This window comes from Halyomorpha halys, unplaced genomic scaffold (genome assembly GCF_000696795.3).
Source record: "Halyomorpha halys isolate HHAL.00 unplaced genomic scaffold, Hhal_1.1 Scaffold244.1, whole genome shotgun sequence".
Classification (NCBI taxonomy): Eukaryota; Metazoa; Arthropoda; class Insecta; order Hemiptera; family Pentatomidae; genus Halyomorpha; species Halyomorpha halys.
The window spans coordinates 127,060-151,910 of NW_027110917.1; the positions used below are offsets into that span (position 1 = coordinate 127,060).

Consider the following 24,851-nt stretch of genomic DNA (forward strand, 5'->3'; position numbering starts at 1 on the left):
TCTTCGGTGTATCCTGTATTTTGTATATATCTTCGGTCGTGTCAGAATGAATTTTTTTTCATTTCTTAAAACTATTAATATCTAATTTTATATGCAGTGTAATTTTAATTGCAGTGTGTATCAATAAATGCATAATTTAATACTGTGATTTAAATGATCTAGTGGTCGAAACATTTAACATAAAATAAATAATTTTTTATAAGTATTGATGTATATTGGATAATGGAATGTTCCCAATTTCTACCTTTTTCGGTACATCAAACTAAGGAGTCATTATAACAAAGAGTATCATCTGCTTATTCCACGGAATCATTAATCACCCGAACATTTTCCATAATCAACTTTCTCATTGTGTTCCTTATAATTATCTTTGTGGTTCACAGGATTAAAAAAAAATGCTTTGTCTGCACGACTCCTCCCTTTGAAGTAATACTTGGGGGAAAAGTTTTGGCTGAAGTTTGAAAAGTTATTAACTCTGTCAAAGCAGGGCTTAGCACCAACTGATTTTTTCCCCTAGATCCGACCACACGATAACCTTTTCCTCAGTCTGCTTGAGTTAAAAAGTTCTGAGTGTGGAAGGAAACCAATGAAACTTATCGTCGCTCTTCAGAAAGTATTATCCCTTGGGGGGATTTAATAAATTGTATTCGATACCTGATGGACTAACTGAACCGAACTTAATAACTTGATTAAATTCAATGCAAATTGTTAAACTTGGGCGATATTTAATCAAACAATATCGATAAGCATTTAGCCATTTTTTGTTTAATAGGGGTTAATGGATAGAGCTTTAATAACTCTTTTAGAAGTTGTAGAAAACTTAAGGTAAAGCTACTTAAGGTCAATTTATCCTGTTATTTTTCTCATTAAAAACTTATTAGTTTTCTTAATGATGGTAGTGCGGATAATGAAGAAGATATTTTCAAAGATTAACTGATTATAAAACAAGTTTCTGTGTTATATTTTTATAATAAAACGGTTCTATTTTTTTAATAATAATATCTACGTTATTGAACACCCAATGCACTTACTTATTTTTTTCATTAATTGATAAAAATTTTATTTTGGATTAGAGAGTAGTTATCCACGATTAAATTATTTTTAGTTATTTTATTTCGTTATATTTTTTGATGTTTCATGAATATTTTTCACTTTTTATTTACTTTTATATTATTTAATTGACATTTTTACTTATATTGATTGTCTCTGCAACCGTAGTGTGTCAGGTCATACTGTGCAATCATATTGTCAGGTCATATTGCCTCTACAACCAATGTGGATCAGGACTCCTGTCATTCCCTACTTGCTACTACCAGCTTATGCCATTATTCTCTGTTTTGGGCAGTCGCTTTCCAAATACCAATATAGTTTTTGCCCGACTGTCTCCCTATCTGTGACGGTTGTTTTAGATATTCCACTTTCCTTGAGCAATGTAACTCTTTTTTACCTATTTACCTCGGAATATCTCTGCCCAGCTCAGCTTTCCTAGCCAATGCCAATTAAATTACGAAGTTCACAGAGTTCCTTATTCCTTATTCTTTCTCGCAGAACTTTCGAAGATGGGTCTCATGATCTTTGAAAGTTTTTTGCACGTTCTTTGATAACCCCATATCCTTAAACATATTAAGCAACATCTATTAGCGACTATTACTAGTCTGATTATTTAAGCTTCAAGTTAAATTAATAATAATAAACCCATCGACTGTTCGTATGTTTGTAAATCAAAAAGTCAGGACTTCGTTATCAATAATTTACTAAATAATATTTATTCTTGACTCTCAAATCTTAGTCTGATTCGCTAATCTATATATTATGTAAGAGAAGGTATACTGAATAACTCCCAAAATCACACTCGGGTTGGTATGGATTGGTAATTTGTGTCTTACCTCCTTTGGAATCTTTTAAGGCTTTACTACTATTTCAATATGTTTATATAAATAATAGCGTATTAGCAATAAACATTATTAAACGCATAAAAATCATCCAATCAGTACTTCGGACGATGGCTATAAATTCGAAATGTTGCTGTTACTAGTGAAATATTTTTCTCCATTTTTATTATGGTAACTACTTTTTCCTCTTTAGAAAATTATTAAGCATAGGAATTAATTCACATATTTTTAATTTTAAGGTGGTATACGCCTAAACCGTTAAAGCGATCCAAATTCAATCTAATTTTATATTCAAATTTAGAGCTGAAATTCAAAAGCAGATCTCTATAGTAAAAGAATTTGCACAACATTTCACTAAATTTATATTTTCCTATGAAACAACAAAGTTTTGGCAATCAACCTAACATTAAAAATACTGATAAAATGAATTAATTTTGATTAAATAACACAATTCATAAATCAGTATGTGGGCTCATGGCTTTGAAGGCCAAACGTTGCTTTTACTGGTGAAATATTGTTCAGCCTTTTTAGTATAGCATTAACAGTGGATAAATCTCAATTGTAAAAATAGTGCGTGTCACTAAATTAATATTTTTCTATGAAACAAGAACGGTTTGGCAATAAAGCTATCATTAGGCATACTTAAAAATATACTCATTTAAATTAAACTCAACGTTGTTGTCATTGGTAAAATATTGTGTACCCTTTTTATTATGTTTAATACTTTCTTTCATTCCAAAAAAAAAAAAAGGCTTAATTAAAACAGCCCTCAGGCTGATCCACTGTCAACAAATGGATCTTCGTAAGCGTATTTATCTTTAACGGAAATCAAAATACTTCTTGACGATTGCTATAAAAAAAATTAGTAAATTTAAAGAAATAAAGTATTAATTAAGTAAATTTAATTTCTCTTATTGCATTTTTATCATTTCCTTTTTATATTGAATCTCAAAAATAAAAATAATATTTATGTTTATTTTTCATAAGTTTCACTGTTTTTATTTTCTATTAAAATGCTATTTTAAAAAACTAGGAAATAAAGATAAAATATTTAAAAAATTTTAGAAATCAATTTCCACAAAATTTCTGAAAAATTTTGATTTATCCCCTTACCTATCTGCACGCCTCATATTATTTATTTATTAGGATTACCTTAGTATCGTTGACGACAAGCTTGAGACGGTAATGGCCGAGGATGTGGGCGCGGTTGACGTGCTGTATAGCTAGCCGTGCTGCGGCCAGTTCCGCGCTCTCTGATTCTGTCCCGTTCAGCTCGAAGAGGCCCAAGATGCTGACGTCCGTAGCAGTGCACGCCACCACTAGGCAAAGGGCCACTACCAGCCGTTTCATCACGAAGCATCACCTTTAACAGTTGAGGAAAAATATTAGTAATTTTTTTTAAAGATAATATATTAATAATATTTCGATAAATATGAAACAAACAATTTTTTAGTCTTTTAAGCTTCAATTCCAATCTCTGGTTATGTATCAACGTTTACCCCTGTTTTTAATTGTTTTTATCAGTAACAAGAATTTAAAAAAATGAAAAGAACTGTGAATAGGTTGGCTATTATGAAGATATAATGATAATAACAGTTTTATATGATAAATTCTTTCTTTAAATTTTCAGACGTTTCTCAGAGTCATCGTAGATCTACTGGAAGCAAAAATCCGGCGGAAAAATCGAGATATTTCAACCAAATTTAATATCATTTAAAAACTATTTCTAGTCAATAGTCAAAATTGGTGTCTCTGCTGTCCATATTTATGGAAATAAAAAATTGTAGCTGTTTCAAAACGTTACAAAAAATTAATTTCCCATTCGGAACATCACATCTTCAAAACAATCTACAAAACTAAAACCCAAAGAGAAAATTATTCAAAGTAGAGTAAATTTGCTAACGTATGAGCTATAATAGAACTGTTTACGTTAAATAGTTCCTGAGATAGTAGATCTATATTTTGTGGGTTAATTTTGGTAAATATCAGGGAAACACTTACTCCCTACGAAAGATGTACAGATTAGCTCTCGATTGAGTAGCAGTAGCAAGAGAGTGTTATACTTTCCATATTTTTTATTCATGATAATCCGGTTCTGAGGCCGACCAGGGGTTCCCCGTACACATTATATTAATTTTATTCATATACTCATGTATTTATATTATGTATTTATATATATGTTTTTATATTGTGTATCTTATGTATTTGTATTATTTATCTCTATCGGTTCCTGATCTCTATCGATTCCACTTTGAAACGTAAAGTGGTGAGTTTGTTACCAGTCTTAAAAATCTTAAAAAGTGTCCATAAATTTGGCAGGCTAAGTCCATATGGGTTTTAGTAAGTAATTGTAAACGTTAAGTTTCTGTCTGAGCGATAATTTAGCAGACGTTCTAAATTATCGCTCAGAGTATATAATATAATTGTCTCAGTCAGAAATTTACCGTTTTATGTTTTGTCTTGACGTGTGCCCACCTTCTGTCATAGGTAAGTCCGAAATAAGTTACTGTGTTTGTTTGTGGTACAGGGTGATTGTCAATGGAAACTGAAGGGCATGTTTTGTGTTGTAGAGTAAATGTGACATGTTGTGACTTGTCGTGATTAATCATAATTTTCCATCATGTGCATCATGTCTGGACTATGTGCATCATGTCTGGATCATGTTTAGACTATGTTGTAGTGTTAGTGTGTCCAGTAAAGGGTCTGTGTTACTCGAAATGATAACAGTTTCGTCTGAATACTTCGCAGTTAGTATGTTGTCGTTTGTCGGTAAGTCGTTTGTGAATATGAGGTACAGAAGTGGGGCTAGAGTAGAATCTTGAGGGACACCTACAAATATTGATTTCATTGATGACTTCACTTTGTCGGACAGAAAAGAAACGGTAATGAAAATTAACAAATTAAAAATTTTAAAAATTAACAATTTAACTCAACTCTAAGTGATTTCCAATTAAGTATTTTAGCGCTGTAGGTAGTTTTTGTGATAGAGTTCCATATCATCAAAATTATCTACAGATATGGAACTCCAAACGAAAAGTAAGATAAATTTTAATATTTTTCTGAAATAAAATGATGAGGGAGTTATAACACTACATAATTCAATATTTACTTTCTAACGACATTTATTGCAAAATTTGTATAGTCTAGGTAAAAATTAAACCATTTTCTAACAGAAAATAACGCGTAATTCGTTTTTTTTTTTAAATTCAAAAATGAATTTTTTGTAATATCTCGAACAGTCGTTATTTTGTATCCCCCCTTAACATAGTTGGTAGAGTCATCAATTAACTGTATATAGTTTTCATTAAAGCAATAAAAATTTGGGTTGAAATAACTTTTTTCTCTCCTCTTAGGTAGTGTTGGACGAAAACGGTCCAATTTTTTTTTTAGTACTTTATTTTAACTAGATTGCGTATCATTATTACAACGGTAGAGATTCATCAAGTAGTTGAGACTACCTAGTTGTAATAAATTAGTTGTAATTTCATTACCAAATTTCGAACAGTAATTAGGAAGTAATTCCAATTACGTTTTGCCCATCTTTGCTTCTTGGGAACTAGTGGGTATTTGGGGATAACGGTTTGAATTAGGGGTCGTTGAGGATGGAGTTTATATAAACGTATTCGTTCTCAAGAATTTGGACGTCATGCTATTTCCATTCCTTTTAAGATAAAAAAAATGTGATATTTACCTGACCTCTAAACAAACATCAATTAATTACGCTAACTGTAATAAGTTGTTTGAAGGAGTTTCGCAAGGATTATGAAGAACAGCGCAAGGAGTGAACAACTTACTAGATGAGTTAATTAATCCACTGAAAGAGAAACTAGAATAAAAGTGATATTAACTCTTGAAAGAAATTTACAAAATAATTTTGCACATAAACAAAATTATTAGAACTTCAGCGGACGGTAAGGATACATAAAGAAAACAGCGGGTACGATAGCTAATGAATAGCTGACACTCCATCATGGCCTTATTGCTTAGATTTCACTTGACCGACTAAACATACATATGCACAAGTGCATCTATACATCTACTGACATTCAATCGAAATAATCCATGCAGATTATGCACTAATGCCCAAGGACAATAGTACAGTGACAGCAGTTCGGAGCGCCGTGCTTCAGCTTTGGATGGTGAAGGTAATATTGTACTGCGCATTCCCTACTTGAGTTGTTGTTAATAAATGTATAATGTTACGCTAATACACTAAATATCTACAAATTTAATAGGCTCCATCAAATAACTTTCACTTGCATGAGAATAATAAATATATAACAAATATAACAGTTACGTTTATTCATTATGATGCCGAGGATCCCATAATGCGCCGGCTCGGAAGAGTGAGAATTTGATTTCCACTTAAGGGATTTAGTATCATACATTGACATTGGAAAAATTCTGTTAAAAGAGAGCCAACAAATTGTTTAAAAATATTTAATTTTTTTTTTTAAAACAACGAATCATGAATAATAGTGTGACTAGCATTCTGCCGATTGGCTTATCCACTGTATTTGGCACTTCATTGGTCTCATTTCTGTCTTTTCCATGTCAATGGATCATTTATTTCTCAACGGTTCTGATAAATGAATCAAGCTCCAACGCTGGTAAAAAAAAAGCAATAGAGATGGGAAAATCGATTTATTTAAATGAACTGATTCCCAACAATTCACTTCTTCTCTTGAACGATTATTTGTTCGATTCTTTATACCTTATTTCTGTTTTTATTTCTCTTAAAAAAAAGAAAAAAAATAGAGAAAAAGAAAAAAACCAATACCATATATTTTTAGACTGGGATGGGTTCTAAAACGATTAGATTCGTTGAAAACTGTTCATCAGAAATTTGACTCAATTACAATATTCTCCTTGCCAAGGCAGTTAGGAAAGTAGAAATATGATAGTAGGTATCTGTGCTTGAAATCTAGAATACCTCCTTAATATATTTTATTTTAATATGATAAAACTATATCCAGAAACTAATGCATTTCTTCATAAGGAAGCATTGTCAATTTAAAAAAAAAGGTTTGTCACGTGTGGTCAAGAAAAAAAATATATATTAAGGGGAACGTATTGACATTATCCTATTATTGAAAGTAGGTGCTTATTAAATAAATAATTTTTTATCTATCTAATTATTTTTTCTTTCTTCTGATTTATTATTTTCAGTTAAAAAATAATATTTTGAAATTAAAAAAAGTTTTAAAGTTAAAAAATAAAAATGTTCAAATAATGCGAATTAATTCAGTTACAGTTAAGAAAATAACACATTAAACAATTTTTTTGTTAAGAAGAAATTATTACATCATTTTTCGTTTCAAACCTGCAATTTTTTTTTTATTCACGATGGTAATGTTTCCTAACTAACTATATAATTGCAAGATAAAAATTTAATAAAAAAAAAATCCAACGTGGGGAGAAGGAGGATGCTGGGTGGATAACGAACGACACCTGCAGCAGGAGGCGGGGGCCAACACTGCCGGACCGAGGTCAGGATTGCAGGAACAGGGAGGAGCTCAATGGACTGACCACCGCTGACCACAGCCTCTACACTGGAGTAACTCCTCCGCTCCACTGTGCTCCTGCTCCTTGGTCTAGTGGCTTCGTCTATTACTGCCCACGCAGGGGCTAGCGCCTCTGTCTACACTTCTTTCTCATCCTCTTCTAGTCCACTTCTTATCCAAAATTTTAGGCTTTACAAGCTGGAGAAAAATAAATTGTCTCCGTTCACTGAATGAACCAGCAGAGCGCTCTAGCGGCTCTTTCCCCAACCCGTTCTGCTGGGAGTCCCACTGAACTTCCCATGATTCCAAATTGAACTGAATTGAATTTTTTTATCTGAAAATACCTTAATAAAAAAATTAATTTTTGAAATGGCTGCCTGATAAATTCAATTAAAAGAACTTTGAATTGTTCATACAAACACATATTTTTTGTTATTGAAGTAAAAGTTATTTTATCTTCTTCTTGCTTGCCTATTGTTAATGATGCACCGTTTGTGTGAACATTATGTAAACTGCTAACAGATATAGAACATTATGTATGTCCCAACTATCACTCCTGATGATTTTTTTTTCTGGTTAAGATGTTTTTTTTTAATATGATTCAAGAATATTAGTAAACTTTCAAAAGCATGCGTATTGAGGTTTCCCGTTGCAAATTCTGTACCATTTATGTGCCTAACAATTTTGAATCGTGTTGAAAACACCTATTGTACTGCAATATAGCATAATTAAACCCTGGAAGGAAAAATAATAAAAGGTATCAAATTTTGTTTATTTATTTCCTAAATTTTCGAGTTCCACATGAATGTATTGGGATCAATCTTATAGTTCGAACAATAAAAATTAATATTAAATATTATTATAACCTCAGTTCATTGTCACCAAATGGACTGTGGAGCAATCATAATCGATTACTTAAGACAACATTCTTAAAAACACAAAAAAAATTAAGGCAATAGCATCCTTTTGATTTCGTTCTTTTGGCTTCTTAATACCGCTATGATAAAAAACTGTAATATTGAGATATATTGGTATTTTTAAGGCAATAAAACGATAATCTTTTTTTCATAATATCTGAAATTCAAGATCTTCTGGAGGATTGTAGTGACTCGGAAAAAAATTAATGCTCTCCAACAATGAATCTCGTCAATGATTAATGATGAAATAATAAATAAGCAAACATTTAGATACATGTTGTAAGTGAACATACAACAGCTCTCGCAATGTCTTCAAAAATGCATGGATTAAAGAGGTGATTATGTAGATAAATATAAGTCCATTGCGGAAAACGCTTCCTTGGAGTTAGACTTCGTAGGCAATAAGTATAATATATAACAATAAATATATTTCATTCAATGATTCATTGAAAAATTTTTGTACAAAATTAAGGGAAATCAAAATAAATTTATATTATCATCTTTCCTTAGATGGAGTAAGAGATTGAGTCCTGGGTTTATAATATCCAAATCGGCGATATAACCGCGTTGTGTAGACAGGCATTCTACCACTACATTCTATCATTCTACCACCGCGTCCAAGATTCATATTGTCAGCTTATATACATCCTTTCTTATTTGTATATATTTAATTTTTTTTCTAGGAGGTCAGAAAAAATAAATAAATAGAAAATATAACCGCATTGCCATGCGTATGAACTATGGTTAAATGTGTTTAATCTCATGTGAGGATAAGGTACCGCCGAGTACTGGATCTTTCATATCTTCAACATGCCAACTACCATCGATAATGTTCAAACTGACTCATTATGAACTTTTTAACTGAATTGTGAAAGATTGATAATATTTTATCATAAACAGCTCATTGAAATGATTAAATGGTGAATAAATGCAAGAAAGAAAAATAATATTTTTATCGCTTGGTTTCACCACACTGCATATTTGAGCGAAAACTCAAATTAGAATATTATGGACGGGTGAGTGAATACCCTCCTGGCACCATATGGATAATGGACAGAAAGATGCTCCAGCTCCGCCATGTGTGATTTACTCTCAGTTAGCACACATTTGAATTCCAGATTGAGAACATCTCATTTTTTAACACAATAATTCGTTCTTTCTCTTTCTCCTTTTGTCCCTCTTCTTGGCATGGGATTAGTGGTGGTACTACTAATTTGTTGACTGTCCAAATCATTTAAATATTTGAAGAATCGACATATAATCAACAATCACTAGTTTAGAAACTTATCTAATAGGTAGTGCCATTTATTTATTTATTTATTTTTTTTTACATGACACATTCATAACGAACTACAGTTAGAAACTGTACAACAACACATCACACGAAGACACATTAAATTCTTCGACAGTCTCCCTGCTTCCTTCAATCCAGTATTCCAGTCTATCACACCATCCCCCCTTCCTGCGAGGTGGCAGGGCAGGAAAGGTTCCAAAAACCCTATTAACATCACCTCATAGCTCCATCTTCTGATGCATCCCAACCCCCTCCCTCACACTTCTTTTCAATTTCTGACTGTTTTTCTTATTATTTCACCATTATCTATCGTCTTTATTAATTAATGTTTGTTATTTTTATTTTTATCTTATATGCGATACAACACGAGAAGGCCCCTCACCTCCGGACTTAAAATAGCTCCTTTGAATGGATAGCTCATATGTGATATTAAACATAACAGGTAACCTTAAAATACCAAAGGTAGTAAAAGGTAAGACATAACACGAATTACTTTTTCTTTTTTTTTCACAGTAATGCACTTATTAATTCACTTATATTTCTGTTTTAGAGGGTTCGAAAAAAAAAATAGGTTAATTTTAATAGAGATCAAAGGAAACATTGAGAAACAAAGTGAAATTCACAGCTTTATTTTACTGATTTCGTCTTTTTTGTTTAAACAAATAGTGTTCTTATTGTTCATATCCCATAATAGAGATTAAGGAAAACAACTTTTCTATGTATCTGTCCTCGGGATGCCAGGATAATCACTGAAGGCAATTATCTAAAAATATATATTTATATTAATTAAAATTGAGTCCTGCAAAACTATTATTATACTTGAATTCTTTTCCAGAGGCTTTTTGTGTTTACCAGTTACCAATTGTTATAAAATATTGTTACTATTAATTATATAATATAATAAGGGGTAGTATTTGGTAATATAATAGTATATTAACTACATCAAGAAGCAAAGTATCTTGTACCCACTGCCGATCACACGGTCTATCGGTTTTTAGCTGCCTTAATGGCTTCAGTTCCTTCGACAAGTGGCACCTATTAACCAGGTGTGAAAAACTATGGTATACAAGACTACTATGGTGGTAATGTCTAATCTGAATTATGCCACCATACATAATGAAATCTATTAATTTTTAGCGGTAACAAGAAAAAAAAAAAACTACTTTGATACACAAACACAGCTGTCTGGGTGTGTGTTGATAGGTATCCGGGAGGACAGGTATCGGTGCAAAGGTGGCTAAATTATTTAACGATATTTATCATATTGTTGTTGTCCGAATTGTCAAAACCTCGATACATAGTACTTAAACTTAAACATGATCCCGTATTCAGTTCATCTTAACCAGCATTACTATAAACAAGCACTCCTAGCCTAGGCTGCCACGCTGTAATTTAGTTAAAATTATTTTATGTGTAGATTTGAACAGTGACATACTCTCTTATCTAATCTATTCATTTTATTAATTTTTTTTTTTAAGTTCCCTATCACAGCAGCACTTTATTCTAGTAACAAAAGTGATACCAAATTTTATTTAAAAAAAAAAAAAAGAGAAAAATTCGAAGAAAAAATATATTATTTATTTTTTCAATGATTGTCAGTCTGAGGATTAATAATGCATGACTAAACTTTTATTATTTTGAATTTAATAGTGTCATGTTCTTATTTCTTGCCTAATTACGTAACATCACATAAAATATTTTGTCAAATTTATATCTACAACTTTTTCTTAATTTGATGAACTCATTATAATTCGTGATGAAGAGTTAGTGTACCAATAAAATACTTGTACCACCAAAATCACTAATACTAAAACGAAGATACAAATTTTTGAATGGCAATGCTATAGTGTCAAGCTAGAATTACATTTCGTGGCGAATTTACTGAATAAATCTTTAATGCCCTCTTTGGCAAGAGTAAGATAAAAACCTATAGGTTGAGCTGCTTTTCTTGAAAAAGCTGAAAGAGGATTATTATTATTCGAAATTCTGAAAAAAAAATATTCTTATTTATTTATTAGTAATATGGATTTGGGTCCTTAGGATACTACATAGATATTTTTTTTAATTGCGTATTCTAATTAATTGATAGTAAACAATGTTATGAAAACAATTTATCTAATGAAATATTAAAAAAAAAATTTTAATGAAATCACAATAATTGGACTAAAATTATTCTTTCCTTAGCATGTTGATTACAGTAGTACTCATTTTTATAATAAAATTTGGTGTTGAGTTTCGTTTTTTATTTAAGTTGAACATTAAAAACTTAAGCACAGGCTAAATTAGTTACTTTTTCTTATTTCTTAGTTGTGATAAACAGCCGAAGATGTTTAACGAAATTTATAATGAAAAAATTTAAAACGTTCAATAATTTATGATCAAACACTTTAGCAATTTGGTTTAACACTCTTACGAGATTGGTAGGTCTGTTATAACAGATCTGTTATAACAAAGTAACCAGTGTATAGTTTTTGGTTTACAGCCTATAATTCCTAAAATGTTAATTAGCTCAAATATGTCACGTATTCACCGATTTCAAACGCCACAAAGAATTTTCAAGTTTGAAAGATTACGGTTTTACGTGATATTCCGCGAATGTTTTAAAAACAATGTGAGTCAAAAATTATTGTATTATATATGTTTAGACTATCCATTTTTGATCTAACAACATTATCGATTATCGAGTTTGATGGTTCAAATCACCGAGTGAGATTCCGTGATTTTTTTTTTCAAATGTATACTCAAAATTATGAAAAAATGTGGTAAGAAAAAAAGCTTTAGATCAATAAAAGTTCAAAATCGGTTGTTCTGTTCCCTCATGAAATCGTTGTTTTATAACTAACAACTGATAGAATAAATAATTTAACACAATTATTTTTCATTGTTTTAAACTTCAATTGTTTCAAACTATTCAAACAAACCCATTTAAGCGATGAACATTGAAAATCGAATAAGTTGTAACATGCATTACGTATTTAAACTACTGTCACAGAAATCATTGTGTTCAAACGTAAATAAATACGAGGTTTTTGTATTAAAAAAAATGAAAATCGTTACGTGCTAAAAGAATTAAAAAATAAAGTATAGAATAGCTAGTAGAAAGGTTAAAAACATTACCTTCCTTTAGGTTGCACAGTAGATAAGTAATAGGTTTCTATGCAAAATCTATTGATGTATACCTCCATACATACAGTTGTCATACACCATAATTTGTGTAATTTAATCCTTCAAACTTTGCCAATTTAAAGTGTAACACTGTAGGAGTATTGATAATAAATCATAACGCGTAGGCTCCCCACCTTAAAAGATTTAAGTGGAGTTCTTCACAGAATGATCAGCTCAAACTTCAGATAAGTATTTCACTAGGACACTTTCAAGTACCAATGGTAGAAAAAGGTTGTATTGTTTTTTATTTATGTTTACCTTTGGTAATGCAGTTTATTAATCTAATTTTAGATGGATCGGGGAAAATTATTTTTAAAAAGTATATACTATAAATCCAAAAATATACGGTGATATGCCAAATCATTGTTAGAAAGTGGTAAATTTTAACATCAGGTTTTTCAAACATTTTTACGTAATAATTTATGGACAGATATAGACCATTGTTCTAAAATCAGTGCTTTCTTACAAAGTACTGAACTCATTACCATTCATGGGCATTATTTATTATTAATTTCAAATTGTTGCTACATTAATTGGCTCGGCTCGGTCGAGAATTAAGATATTATCGATATAAATCTCTTCAACAAGATAATAAAATAATTTTAACGTAATGAACGATTTTCATGCAAATATTTCTGCAAGATAAAAATTACATAATAAAATAAATGTATTATATAAATTATACATTCTAGTCAAATTTTCATTAAAGACACTATTAAAGGTAGTAGCTGAAATTTATAAATAGTGAGATAAGGGGAGCTGGAGATGTAAGATCGCTCGTAAATTTCCAACTGGAGCAACAGGTGGGGCTAAGCTCCGACCTTTATTTTAGTTCTATCCTCCAAGATTTGACTACACTATTGGAATTTCAACGCTTAAATGATAGCGATATCTCATACCCTTTTTTTATGTGAAAGGTATTATATAAGCTTTGCAATTATTAACTAATTATTGCAAATGAAGTGAGTATCAAACGGTCAAACTGGTCAGATAACAAATTGACCAAAATATTGTATAGTCGATCTTCTTTAGAGCATACAAAAAAAAAAAATAAAAAAAAAAAAAAGGAGGAGCCGGAAAGAGATAGAGAATCTCTTGAAACAATAATGGATAAGTCAGGACATTAATAGGAGCAATTAGTGATCCGTTAGCACTAATAGTTCACAGGTCATTGGTCTCTGATAATTTCTCTTTGTAGTAAGTGACTCAATTTATCTTTCCAGCGACACATTGTTACAGTTGCCATGGTAAAAAAAAACGACAAAAAAACACGAGCGATATGTTCAAGGAATGGGTTTTGGTTTTGTGTTTTTTGGACCAAAGTTTTATTTTTGGATACGTTACGACTGTCCAATGTGAAGGGGTAATAGTTTATCAGGCCCTATATCTTTATTGTTTGAACCGAAATAGCACCATATGAGAAAAGTTATCGTATAAGTTTGGTTTTTCAAAATTATGGTTTCTACTTCAATGGACATTCATTAACGCTTAAAGTAGGGATATGGTGCAGTGTTTCTTCAGCACGTATGATGAGAGTTGCGGCAGGTGTCATCTTCAAACTTCTGGTGAGACGGTGACCGGAAAGGGAATATCGGACATCTTTGTGTTCTGCCAGGAGTACACCCAAAGACTACGAGGAGTTTGAACTAAATTTTATTTTGTTTTTATTTTATATTCCCTTTTATGCTATTTGGATAATAATGTAAATTTACTTATTAAGTTTAAGTATTTAAGTTAAGGTTACGTCAACCTATAAGTTTTAATTGTTTTAATAATTGATAAGAATTCTTTTTTTTTTTCCTTTTTCATTCTGTGTATATATATTTCTTCTTATTATTAAACTTTTGTACATATAGGTCTGCTGTTCTTTCTCTATTTTCAACTTGTTAATTTACTTTTTTTTTTTTTTGTTGTTGTTCACGGAATATTACGATAATCAACAGGTGGGTAAGTAACAGCCCTAGGTTTTCTGTTATCTACAGTGATCATAATTGGATAGTTGTTTATATAGGGTATATTGTAGGCAAATTGTTTCGGGGTTTAAATTGTTCGTTATTTCCAAGTGAAAAAAAACAACGTGGCGCCTAAGGAGCAATTTATTCTTTATTGTTTTGTTTCTTTTTTCCTTTTGCGATTATAATTTTTTTTTTCCTTAAACACACCCCTTTCTCCGCTGAGCGTGTGCATGTATAAACGATAAATATATAACTAAGGATAATTCAAAATTTGCGGTTATAACATTATTATTTGATAGGCAATTACATTTTTTTTTAGCTTCGACCATAATTATCTCATTACTATGAATATATATATCTCATTACGGCTAACTATATATTATACATATTCATTAATATTGATTGTCGCTGTCTTTGGAGATATTATCAGAACTAATGTATTGCTATGTTTCTAGCTAACAGCGTTTCTACGGTTCAGGGAATTCTAGAAACAGCATTTATTATATATTCCTGCATTTATATTTCTACCTGTATTTTATATCACTGTCGGTTCATAATAGTTACTATTACTAGTAATAATATTCTTAAAAATGAATTACCTATATATTTAAATCAAGAAACAGATACCACAGACTAAAGATATAATTCTATATAAATAATAATTGAATATCCTTTCCAATGGTCTAGTGTTCACTAATTACCTAAGATATACCAATCAAGTGGGATGCAAAGTGTTTAAACTATAAAATCAAGTCGGGCTTAGATTATATTTACAGATATTTCCACATCGAATATAATTAGTTATACTTAAAGAGAGCTTAATAAATATGTTGATTATAATTTAACTTTAATTACTATGATATTGGATTGAGAATACGGAATACCATTGTTATTCTAATAATTCTAAAATCTATTTTTTTGCCATTCAAAATAACGTCTTAGGATTATTACTTATCCCATATATAAGGGAATACTTATGGAGGTCAAGTGCTACCTTGACCCTTAATGCTCCCACTAATAATCCAGAGATGAAAACCGATCCCGTTTACCAGTTAGTCGGTCTCTGCTATTATAAACATAATATAACATATAAACACTCAAAATATCTATTAAAGTTAAATTTTTTTCTCAAACCAGTTTTGTCAATAGAGTACTATTTATAGAGTACTATAAACTGGTAAAATAAATGATATGGAATGCATGTTTTAAGGGATAAATCACATTAAGCATTAGAAATAAAACAACAGGGTTACAATTTTGCTGAGCAGTTATTTGTAAAATATTGATTATTGTTTATGTGAAATTTATGATGATGAATAAAACAATTCTAATTAGAAATAAGATGAATTGATGGGAAGAACAGACATATGTGGTCATCAAAATTTTCTGTGAAATGTGTTTGAAAAATGTTATTTGATTACTTCCGTGTTTTCCCCCTTAAGTTTGGTGTAGTTACTTACACATTATGATTTAATATTTTAACTATTATTTATTTATTTTCGAACCACCCACCAAAAAAAAGAAAGAATAATGAACAACAATGTCAGTTGAAGTGTGCTGCCTTCTTCTACCCATGGGTAAAAAAAAAAAAAACATTTAACAATTAACTAATCAGTTGAGAATTTATATGAATGACCAATATATGAGTATAGTTAAATTGAGCATTGGGTAAAATAAATATTAATAAAATTAGTTATTTAAAAAAAAAGTTTCGAGATTAATGTAAAATTATAATAATTTGTTTACAATCAGAGATTATTGCCATAAGTTTATTTTTAATTTTATATAAAAGAGAGATTTCAGAAATATAAAATCGAGACCGTTAAATTTCTAATAGTTGTTAGAAAATTCACTTTTTCATAGATTTAGCATAACAATTGCAATAACGCCAATTAACACACTTCCCTTGATTCTATGCAATAAACGTTTTGTTCTAGAACAGTGCTCAATATAATACAACAATAAAGATTTTCTGGCCCCATTAAGATGCTACAGTTGAGTCATAACAGATTGGTTTATCATCCAACAAGTTCAGACAGTGCGGCTTTAACTACATTGTAATTCAAATTAAAACAATAATAATAAAACCAGTTATCGAAACAAACCATTTATTTTCCTTTCTTTAATGTTTTTGTTTTTTTATTAATAAATAAATAAATAACCCTGTACCACTAAAACTCTAAACCTTTACAATAAAGGGTTTTTCAAAAGTTTTTGAGAAATTTGAGAGAAGGTTTTTCAAAAAAGAGTTTCACGGCGGTAAAATATCATAACCATTAATTATTATAAATTAAACGAGAAGCATTCATCATTTACTGATTTTAGTTTAAAAATGTATATTGAGCTCAAGCTCAAACAATTAAACAAGCTCAGATGGAAAAATAAATAAAAAGGGTAATCTTTTTTCTCATAAGATTAATAAGCAATAACGTTAAATTAACATTAATATATAAAATTAATTAAATATCTCTTCGTCCTTCTTTATTTTCTTTTAATAGTTCCAATTACTGCGATTGTAACAGAGGAGTATTTTTTTCCTTTTAAATAGTCCCAGGTTTAGCTGGACCTAATCGGATCAGATGAAACTTCACAAGGGTGTATTATGGGCTGTATCGGCGCTCGTGTAAATGAATTGAAATATCGAGATGGATTTATGGTAAACCAATATAAGGAATAAAAAAAAAACTTTTTTTACAGCAACTGAAATATAACACCAACTTTCGCACTTCTGGAAATGCGATTTACCGATCAATTAAATTGTTGAGTAATTATTTCTGAATGATTAATAATATCTATAAATATTCCATAAGAACTTAGATGATAAAGTTTTTGTTTTTTAATCAAATAATTTGAATAAGAAAAAATAAGTCTAATATGATTACAGAAATTAATACAAACAAAAAGTTTATTTAATATCAAAATTTGAGAATATTTCTACAATACTAAAATAAGATTTGTAACTTCTCAAGAATAGATGTTTAAATTAACTTATACCCTAGGGTTTAGTTGTTTAGTGAAACCTCGATAAATTAACGAACTTGATGTAGATCAACCGTTTTTGGCCGAAGCGGAGTAATTTTTAAGGATGTATTAGTATGGTTAACTGTTACACGATAATGGGTGAGTCGATCGTTGATATTAGACTGAAGTTGAAAAGGATATTTTAAGTAGCACGAACAAATCTAGTTTTTTTTTGGCACTTGATTTTTCCCAAGCCATCAAAATAGCTAATAGCGGGAAAGATATTATATTATTGGAATATGCATTTGTAATGTCTCACAGGTTAGCAGTCATGCTAATCGGAGACCGTTTTAGAAATCCATTTAAAAATTGATCAATAATCTTTGTCCTGACTCTCCTACATAATGGCCAGCCAATCCTAATTGTAACTCTCAGAAGGGCAAGAAAAGCAGGCTACCCAAGCAGTTCGTTGTGGATGGTGAGGGTCGGAAACTCTCTAATAGCATCCTCTACCTCGGCGTGACTCTCGACAGGCACCTCACCTTCTCTAGTCACGTCAGGGAGAGGCTCAAGCTAGCCCGACAGAAGTCATATAGACTCTACCACCTGCTTACATCACAGCAGATCTCGCTCCGCCTCAAGCTGCAGATCTACAAGGCCGTCATACGTCCGACTCTGCTCTATGGCGCACCACTCATGCGGCACCTCTACCAGACCACGTTAACCAAACTGCAGAGCTTCCAGAGTTCCCTCCTTTGGAGAATAGTCAGAGGGACCACACTATAAAGGGCCAGGAATAGTGATATCAGAGAGGAGCTACAACTCCCTTCTGTGCCGGAATTCATAGGCCGTAGGCACATCAAATTCTTTGATGGGCTGAAAGCCTGTGCCAATCCCCTATTCCGAGAAATAACCCCTCCCCCAAGACCTGGGAGGTGGCAAAGGACGGTCCCCTTGGTCGACGTCCTCGCCGAGGGAAGGACTTCGGGCTCTGCAGCCTGAAGTCACCCACACCCCAACACCACCAGCCGGAATGGTCCCTCCCCATTCCTTTTTAGCCCCTGGCAATGCAGCTACTTATGTAAAACCGCCTTCAGCGGACCAATCTTGTATTATCTTATAATGAGGCTAGGAAAACCAAGATTAAGTGTTTTATGTGTATATATATTCCTTAGCCTGTAAGTAATATGTATAATTGTATTGTTAATAAATAAATATAGGAGGTTGGAAAAAAAAAAAAAATTGTAACTCTGACTTCTACATGGACTTCTTTATACACAAGGGCTCAGGCACTCAAAGCACTTTCACACCATGATAACTTATCTTCAGACCATAGTCCACTACTCCTAACCATCACCATATCCCCAATTCCTTTATTACCTCCATTCTCATTCATTAGGAGCCAGGAAAACTGGAAACTCTTTCGCAAAAGGCTGAGAGGCCGAATCGATCTTAAAGTTACTCTAAAACCCCAAAATACCTGAATGGCGCAGTCAATTAGTATACAATTCTTATTCAACAAGCTGTCTGCTCTGCCTCCTTACCCTATGATGTCCCAAAAAAAACTCAAGACGAATCCTCTACTACAATATCTCAATCTCTACCACAAAAACCAAGCGCCGATACAATACATTATGGCAACGCACTAGACACCCTTCCGATCGTTACTCATATAATTACTACAAAAAATGAGTCACGAGAGAATTGGTCAACTATCGATTCCAGTAATTCAATGCCTACCCTTCTTCCCTTTCTACTCATGATAATTCCCTCGGGAACATGGCCAAAAAAATCCTAAAATCAAAAACATTTCTCATCCCCTTCGATGGGACGATAGACCTAACCATTTAATTTTCTCACACATTTACTCCTCATTCACAAAATTGATCCTGACCAAACTGAAACAATTGAAGAATACCTGTCGTCATCAGTCCCACACTCTTTACTTCCTAGAGAAGTCACCCCTTCTGAGGTCAAGTATCAACTAGCAGATGCTAATTTCCTATAAATGCTCAGGGTATGATGTTTTTACTTCTCAAATCCTTCGTCAACTTCCATCTAAAGCTATAATATTCCTTACATATCATTACAATTGTATCCTTAGAACAGCCCACTTTCCTACCCTTTGGAAACAGTCCCTTAGAATTCTCTTCCCAAAACCTGAAAAACTTCCTAATTCCTAAAAAATCCTGCTTCCTACAGACCTATTAACTAACTTCCAATCCTCTCAATAATATTTGATAAAATCCTCCTAAAACGTATCCTATCCATAATTGAATCGTAGTTTTCCCAAGCATCAATTAGGATTCCGCCCTAAGCACTCCACAGTCCAACAAGACCTCAGATTAGACGACTTTGTCTCCTCAGCTCTTGAAAAGAAACCATCCTGTACGGATGCCATCCTGGACATAGAGGGAGTTTGTCGGATATGGCATGATTCCTTTTCAAACTCAGGTCGATATTACCACAAAATATTATCCTCCACTCCTAACTCTCAAATCACTAATTTCGAGTTTGCAATGTTTCTGAGTATTCAAATACCTCTCCTTTAGAGACAGTAGTTTCCCAAGGCAGTGTCTTGGGTTCTATACTCCAGACCCATTTCACTGTTTCCCTGCATTCCTATCACTTCATGTCAAGTTCCTGACAACATTTGCCGAAGATACTGCCATTCTCTCCTACTATCCTGTAACAGCCTCATCTAATCTCCAAACAAACATCACCCAGATTGAGCAATGATGCAATCAATAGAGTATAAAAGTTAGTGAATCGAAATGCACTTGTGACTTTTACCCCCACCACAGCTTCTGTCCACCTGTTATGTTTAATAATATTCTATTTCCCAGATCAGGCACATTTCGATAACTTGAATTTATACTGGACAAAATACTCAACTGGAACTAATATACTAAACTTAGAAGACAAGAACTCAACAGACGATTCAGCCAACTATACCTACGACTACTCAGCAGGACCTCAATACACAACTTTCCTATTTATACATCATGTAAATAGTTTAATTATGTTGGTTTTATTTATCTTTCGGTTTATATACATATAGGAATTTTGTTATTATTCCAATTTTTGTTTTTATTTTTTAATAATTTTGGTAAGGATGTGATAATTTATCACCATTACTTACTGCCTAAGTCGTTGCAGATTGTAATATTTACCAATAAATAAATTCACTTTATTTTCATTTCATAGTTTACTTATAAACAATATTTTCATTGTTCAGTATTCTCCATGAAATATATTCAGTTGTACTGGCGGTAATAATTAATGTTTTTTGGATTAATCTTATACCGCTCTCAGGAATTTGTAAAAAGGACACGTTCAAAAAGCGTTAACCACGAACTAATTCATGCTCTCATCTGGTGAAGAAAGTAAGATAACTATATTAATATAGTAAATATAAAAACTAAAACTAAATTACAAAGAAGAAAAGATATAAAGAAAAATCGGAAATTAGAGAAACTAGAAAAATCATTAAAAATTGCATAAACGTGATTTGCATATAAATTAAGTCAAAAACAAGATTAGATATAAAAGGAGTATGAAAATGCTCACATAAAAATTAATCTGAATGAATAAAACATAAAGTGTTTCGGTTTTCAAGATGGCCTTATGCTCAAAAATAATATCCCTTGATAACATAAATCTTAAACTCCTGGCATCTTGCCTTAGTCCTTATAAATTTCCCTTAGGAATTTCCTGCCTGTCTGAACTAGAAGAAAGCTACTTAACTTTGGAAGGACTCGTCTAACATCTGTTGCGCTTCATATAATTTAATACTTTTCATATTTGAAATTGCTTTTGCCGTTTATAATAAATTAATTTGGAATATTAGGCTAATGATGTATTAGTTGAATGACCCCTTGTAATACACTGACATGCAGCATCGATAAAAAATAATTTTAAAGAGTAAGTATTATGTAATATGTGTCATAGAATTTTAATATGGGTAAAATAAACGAAAAATCGGAAAGGAAAGTAGTTATATTCTGTTACCTCACAGCAGAATTAACATTACGTAATTACTTGGACAAGTGTTAGGTCATTTAGAGACTAACTATTTGCAAATGAAATCAATTATACCTGAATAATGAACATTGCACAGCAATGAATTAGGTATCCTATATTCCGCCAGGGGTACTCCATATTTGGTTTGTTCTGTGACGGTCCTTAAAAATAAACTTAAAAAACAAATCCGGGACACTCATATATTTTGTTCTATGACATTATGAAGTAAGAATTTTGTCAAAATTTCAGATTTTTAAAAATGTTTTAGACGTCACTATAGAGGTTTGAAATTGCCAAATAAATGGCATTGCCTTTGATTATATTGGCACCGGAATAGTCCATTGATTAAATACTATATTTATTAATATATACTACTACTTTTCATTAGCTCATTACTACTAGGAATAACCATAACCGGTGTTATGACTAGTGAGTGTCGTACGTAGCTTAGAACTGTACTTTAAAAATTACCATTTAATTTAAATATCCAATTCAGTACGAAAACGTCTTTACGCTGCAGGTAGTTTCAACTGCTCCAAATGGACCGTCCTATGTTTTCTTGGTTCCTTTAAACTCTCTATGGTGACCACGTTATGTTATCTGATTGTGATCAACCTGAATGGGCCCTCGTATTTCTGCAGCTCTTTTCCACGGTTCGTCCCTAGTTTCCGATATACCACCGTCCCTATTTTTTAATTTGGTCCAACAAATCGCGGACGCCGAGGTTTGGCTTTGCCACCCGTTTCTTCGTCTCACTCTATATCCTGTCCTTAACTTTATCCAACTCTCCATTGTGCCATACTATTAATGACAATAGTGTCCTCTCCTGCCGCCGTATCCCGATAGTCCTGCGACGTCCACGTAATCCAAAAACAACCTCGAACAGAGAACCCTGTGATGGAATGTATCGAGTGGTTATAAGCGATGATTGCCCTTTCCATCGCCTCATCTGTCACTCGTTGGTGGTCACTAAGTGTATTATGGAGGCGTTCTATCCCGCTTTTACCTTTTGGATTACCTGCAGTATTGAAGTGTCACGTTACTTCCAAGATTTTCATCTCTGCTCTCATACCAGCATTGCCGAACTCTCGTCCGTTGTCAGATGAGATTCTCTCTGGAACGCCATTATACTGGAACCACGTTCGCAGGACCTTCAATGCTGCTTCCACCGATTTTCCTATCACTGGGTACGCCACTGCTAATTTACTGAAGACATCTATTACCGTGACCCACTTGTACCCTTTTCAAGTTAACGAGTCCTGTGCCGGTCATATTTGGTATGTAGGCATACCTATGGTGTCTTGGATGGTGCGCTTCATTCCCCACCAAAAATATCCCCGGCGCAGCCCCTGTAGAGTTTCCTTAAGCCCTCTATGATTTGTCTTGCCCTGGTCATAGGCAAGCGTCACCTCTTTTTGGCGTTCTGGTTCCCGGAGTCACCACCATCATCGCGCACCGAATAAATTGTCGGTCTATACCGATTTTTTCCGCCCGGCAGAGACGCTGGACCTTGTCTCAAAGACAGCATTGCCAATATACAAGTAGTGAGTCTGTCCCACTTTAGATGCATTTTTCAATACTCTGCAAATGTCCGCAAATGCATTTCTTGTTCTTCTTCTTCCAAAGAGGTCCACTCTCTTAGGTACTGTCTACCACGTCCAGATAGTTAACCTTTCTCATCTTTGATTGTATTAATCATTACGGCCCTTGAAAGCCAGTCCGCGACCATGTTGTCCTTTCCAGGCTTATACGCAATATTCATGTTGTACTGGCTGAGGATCTTCCGTCTGGTGATACGAGCAGATGTCTCCTTCAGTTTACAGAGATGGCGTCTATAATTATCTTCAGCCTTCTCAGGTTCTCTCTCTTTTCTGATGTGGTGTCGAAGTGCTTGAGGATACCGCCTTTCCTTTACTTAAGTCACCCTATCTTGCTTCAGCGGAATCTTGTTCTGTTTTCCCAGTAGAGCCCAGCCCAGTTGTCCCTCTCTTAAAAAAAAATATCGTCGAATTCTTCCAAAATTTTAGCTTCCCAACTCTTCCCTTGCATCTCTGCGTTTCCATTCTATTCCCTCTCTTTCTCGGTCCTCAGGAGTCTCCGACAACTATATTTCTTTCCTCCAATTTCTATATCCCATTGCCCCATTTTTTTCTTTATACGCGCCCCCACTTTATCCAATAGGTCACACCCTATAATTACTTTATTGTCCCGAGGCATCTTTCTCATTACATGAACCGTTACTTCTTTCCTTTGAGCTCTGTACTTACTTAAGCCCATTACCGCCTCCCCCTCAATGCTGCAGGGCCCACAGAGGGTAATTAATTGACTGTTACGCACCTTGATCTGTGGTGTCCTCTCTCTACCGTCCAACATCCCCAACGCTCCTCACCACACGATTGCACTCGAGCTCCCGGTGTCCACCTGACAGTTTATGCATCACTTCACTCGTATTATACGCAGGCCACCATGATTTTATAGTACATTGTAATTCCTCAATGTGCAACCACCCAGCGGACGTCCTCCTCAAATTTCGCGTACCTTCGCTCCTCTTGGCCACTTTCCTGCTCTGCTACTAAGTCTGCTCCCGTATCACGGTTTCTGAGAATCTTTTTTCGTCTCTTATACCCCTGATGCATCTGAAGATTCGCTATGTCATACTCCTAGGTTTTTCTTTCTCACTTAGTGCTGGGTATTCACTTCCATAGGCTCCCCTTAGCCTGCATCTCTTCTTTTACACATATAGGGGGATTGCCTGGCGATATGGCTATCTTTGCTGCATTCGAAGCGTCTAGTGCGCGGGCAATGCGCCACTAAATGTTCAATCATTCTGCATGTCTCTTCTAAACTGGAGCTAGTTCCGGGGGTGGAGAATTCATGGGAGGTGCGTTCTCGACCCCATTTTGATTTAAAGCTTCCAGATTTAAGGCTGCTTGTCTGAATATTTCGTTGGCAGCTATTATTAAAAAAAATATGAAAGAAGAGGGGAAAAAATGGAAGATAAGAAAACAACAATAAAAAAATTCTTGAAAACAAAAATTACTCTGGTATCTAAAGTTCCAGGATTTTGGCACCTGTTAAACGTTTGAGAGCTCAACGACTAAAAAAACAGAAATGACCAACTCGGTTGCTACTTAAACGCA

At 33.0% G+C, this 24,851-nt stretch overlaps 1 long non-coding RNA gene across 3 annotated transcripts in view; it reads right to left on the reverse strand.

Annotated features, from left to right (window-relative positions):
• Positions 1-24,851, reverse strand: part of LOC106680128 (uncharacterized) — a 486,547-nt gene that overhangs the window by 120,279 nt on the left and 341,417 nt on the right. For all 3 annotated transcript variants that reach the window (XR_010843854.1, XR_010843855.1, XR_010843853.1), the window contains one exon: positions 3,045-3,255. This is a non-coding gene — a long non-coding RNA (uncharacterized lncRNA). The remainder of the gene's footprint in view (positions 1-3,044; positions 3,256-24,851) is intronic.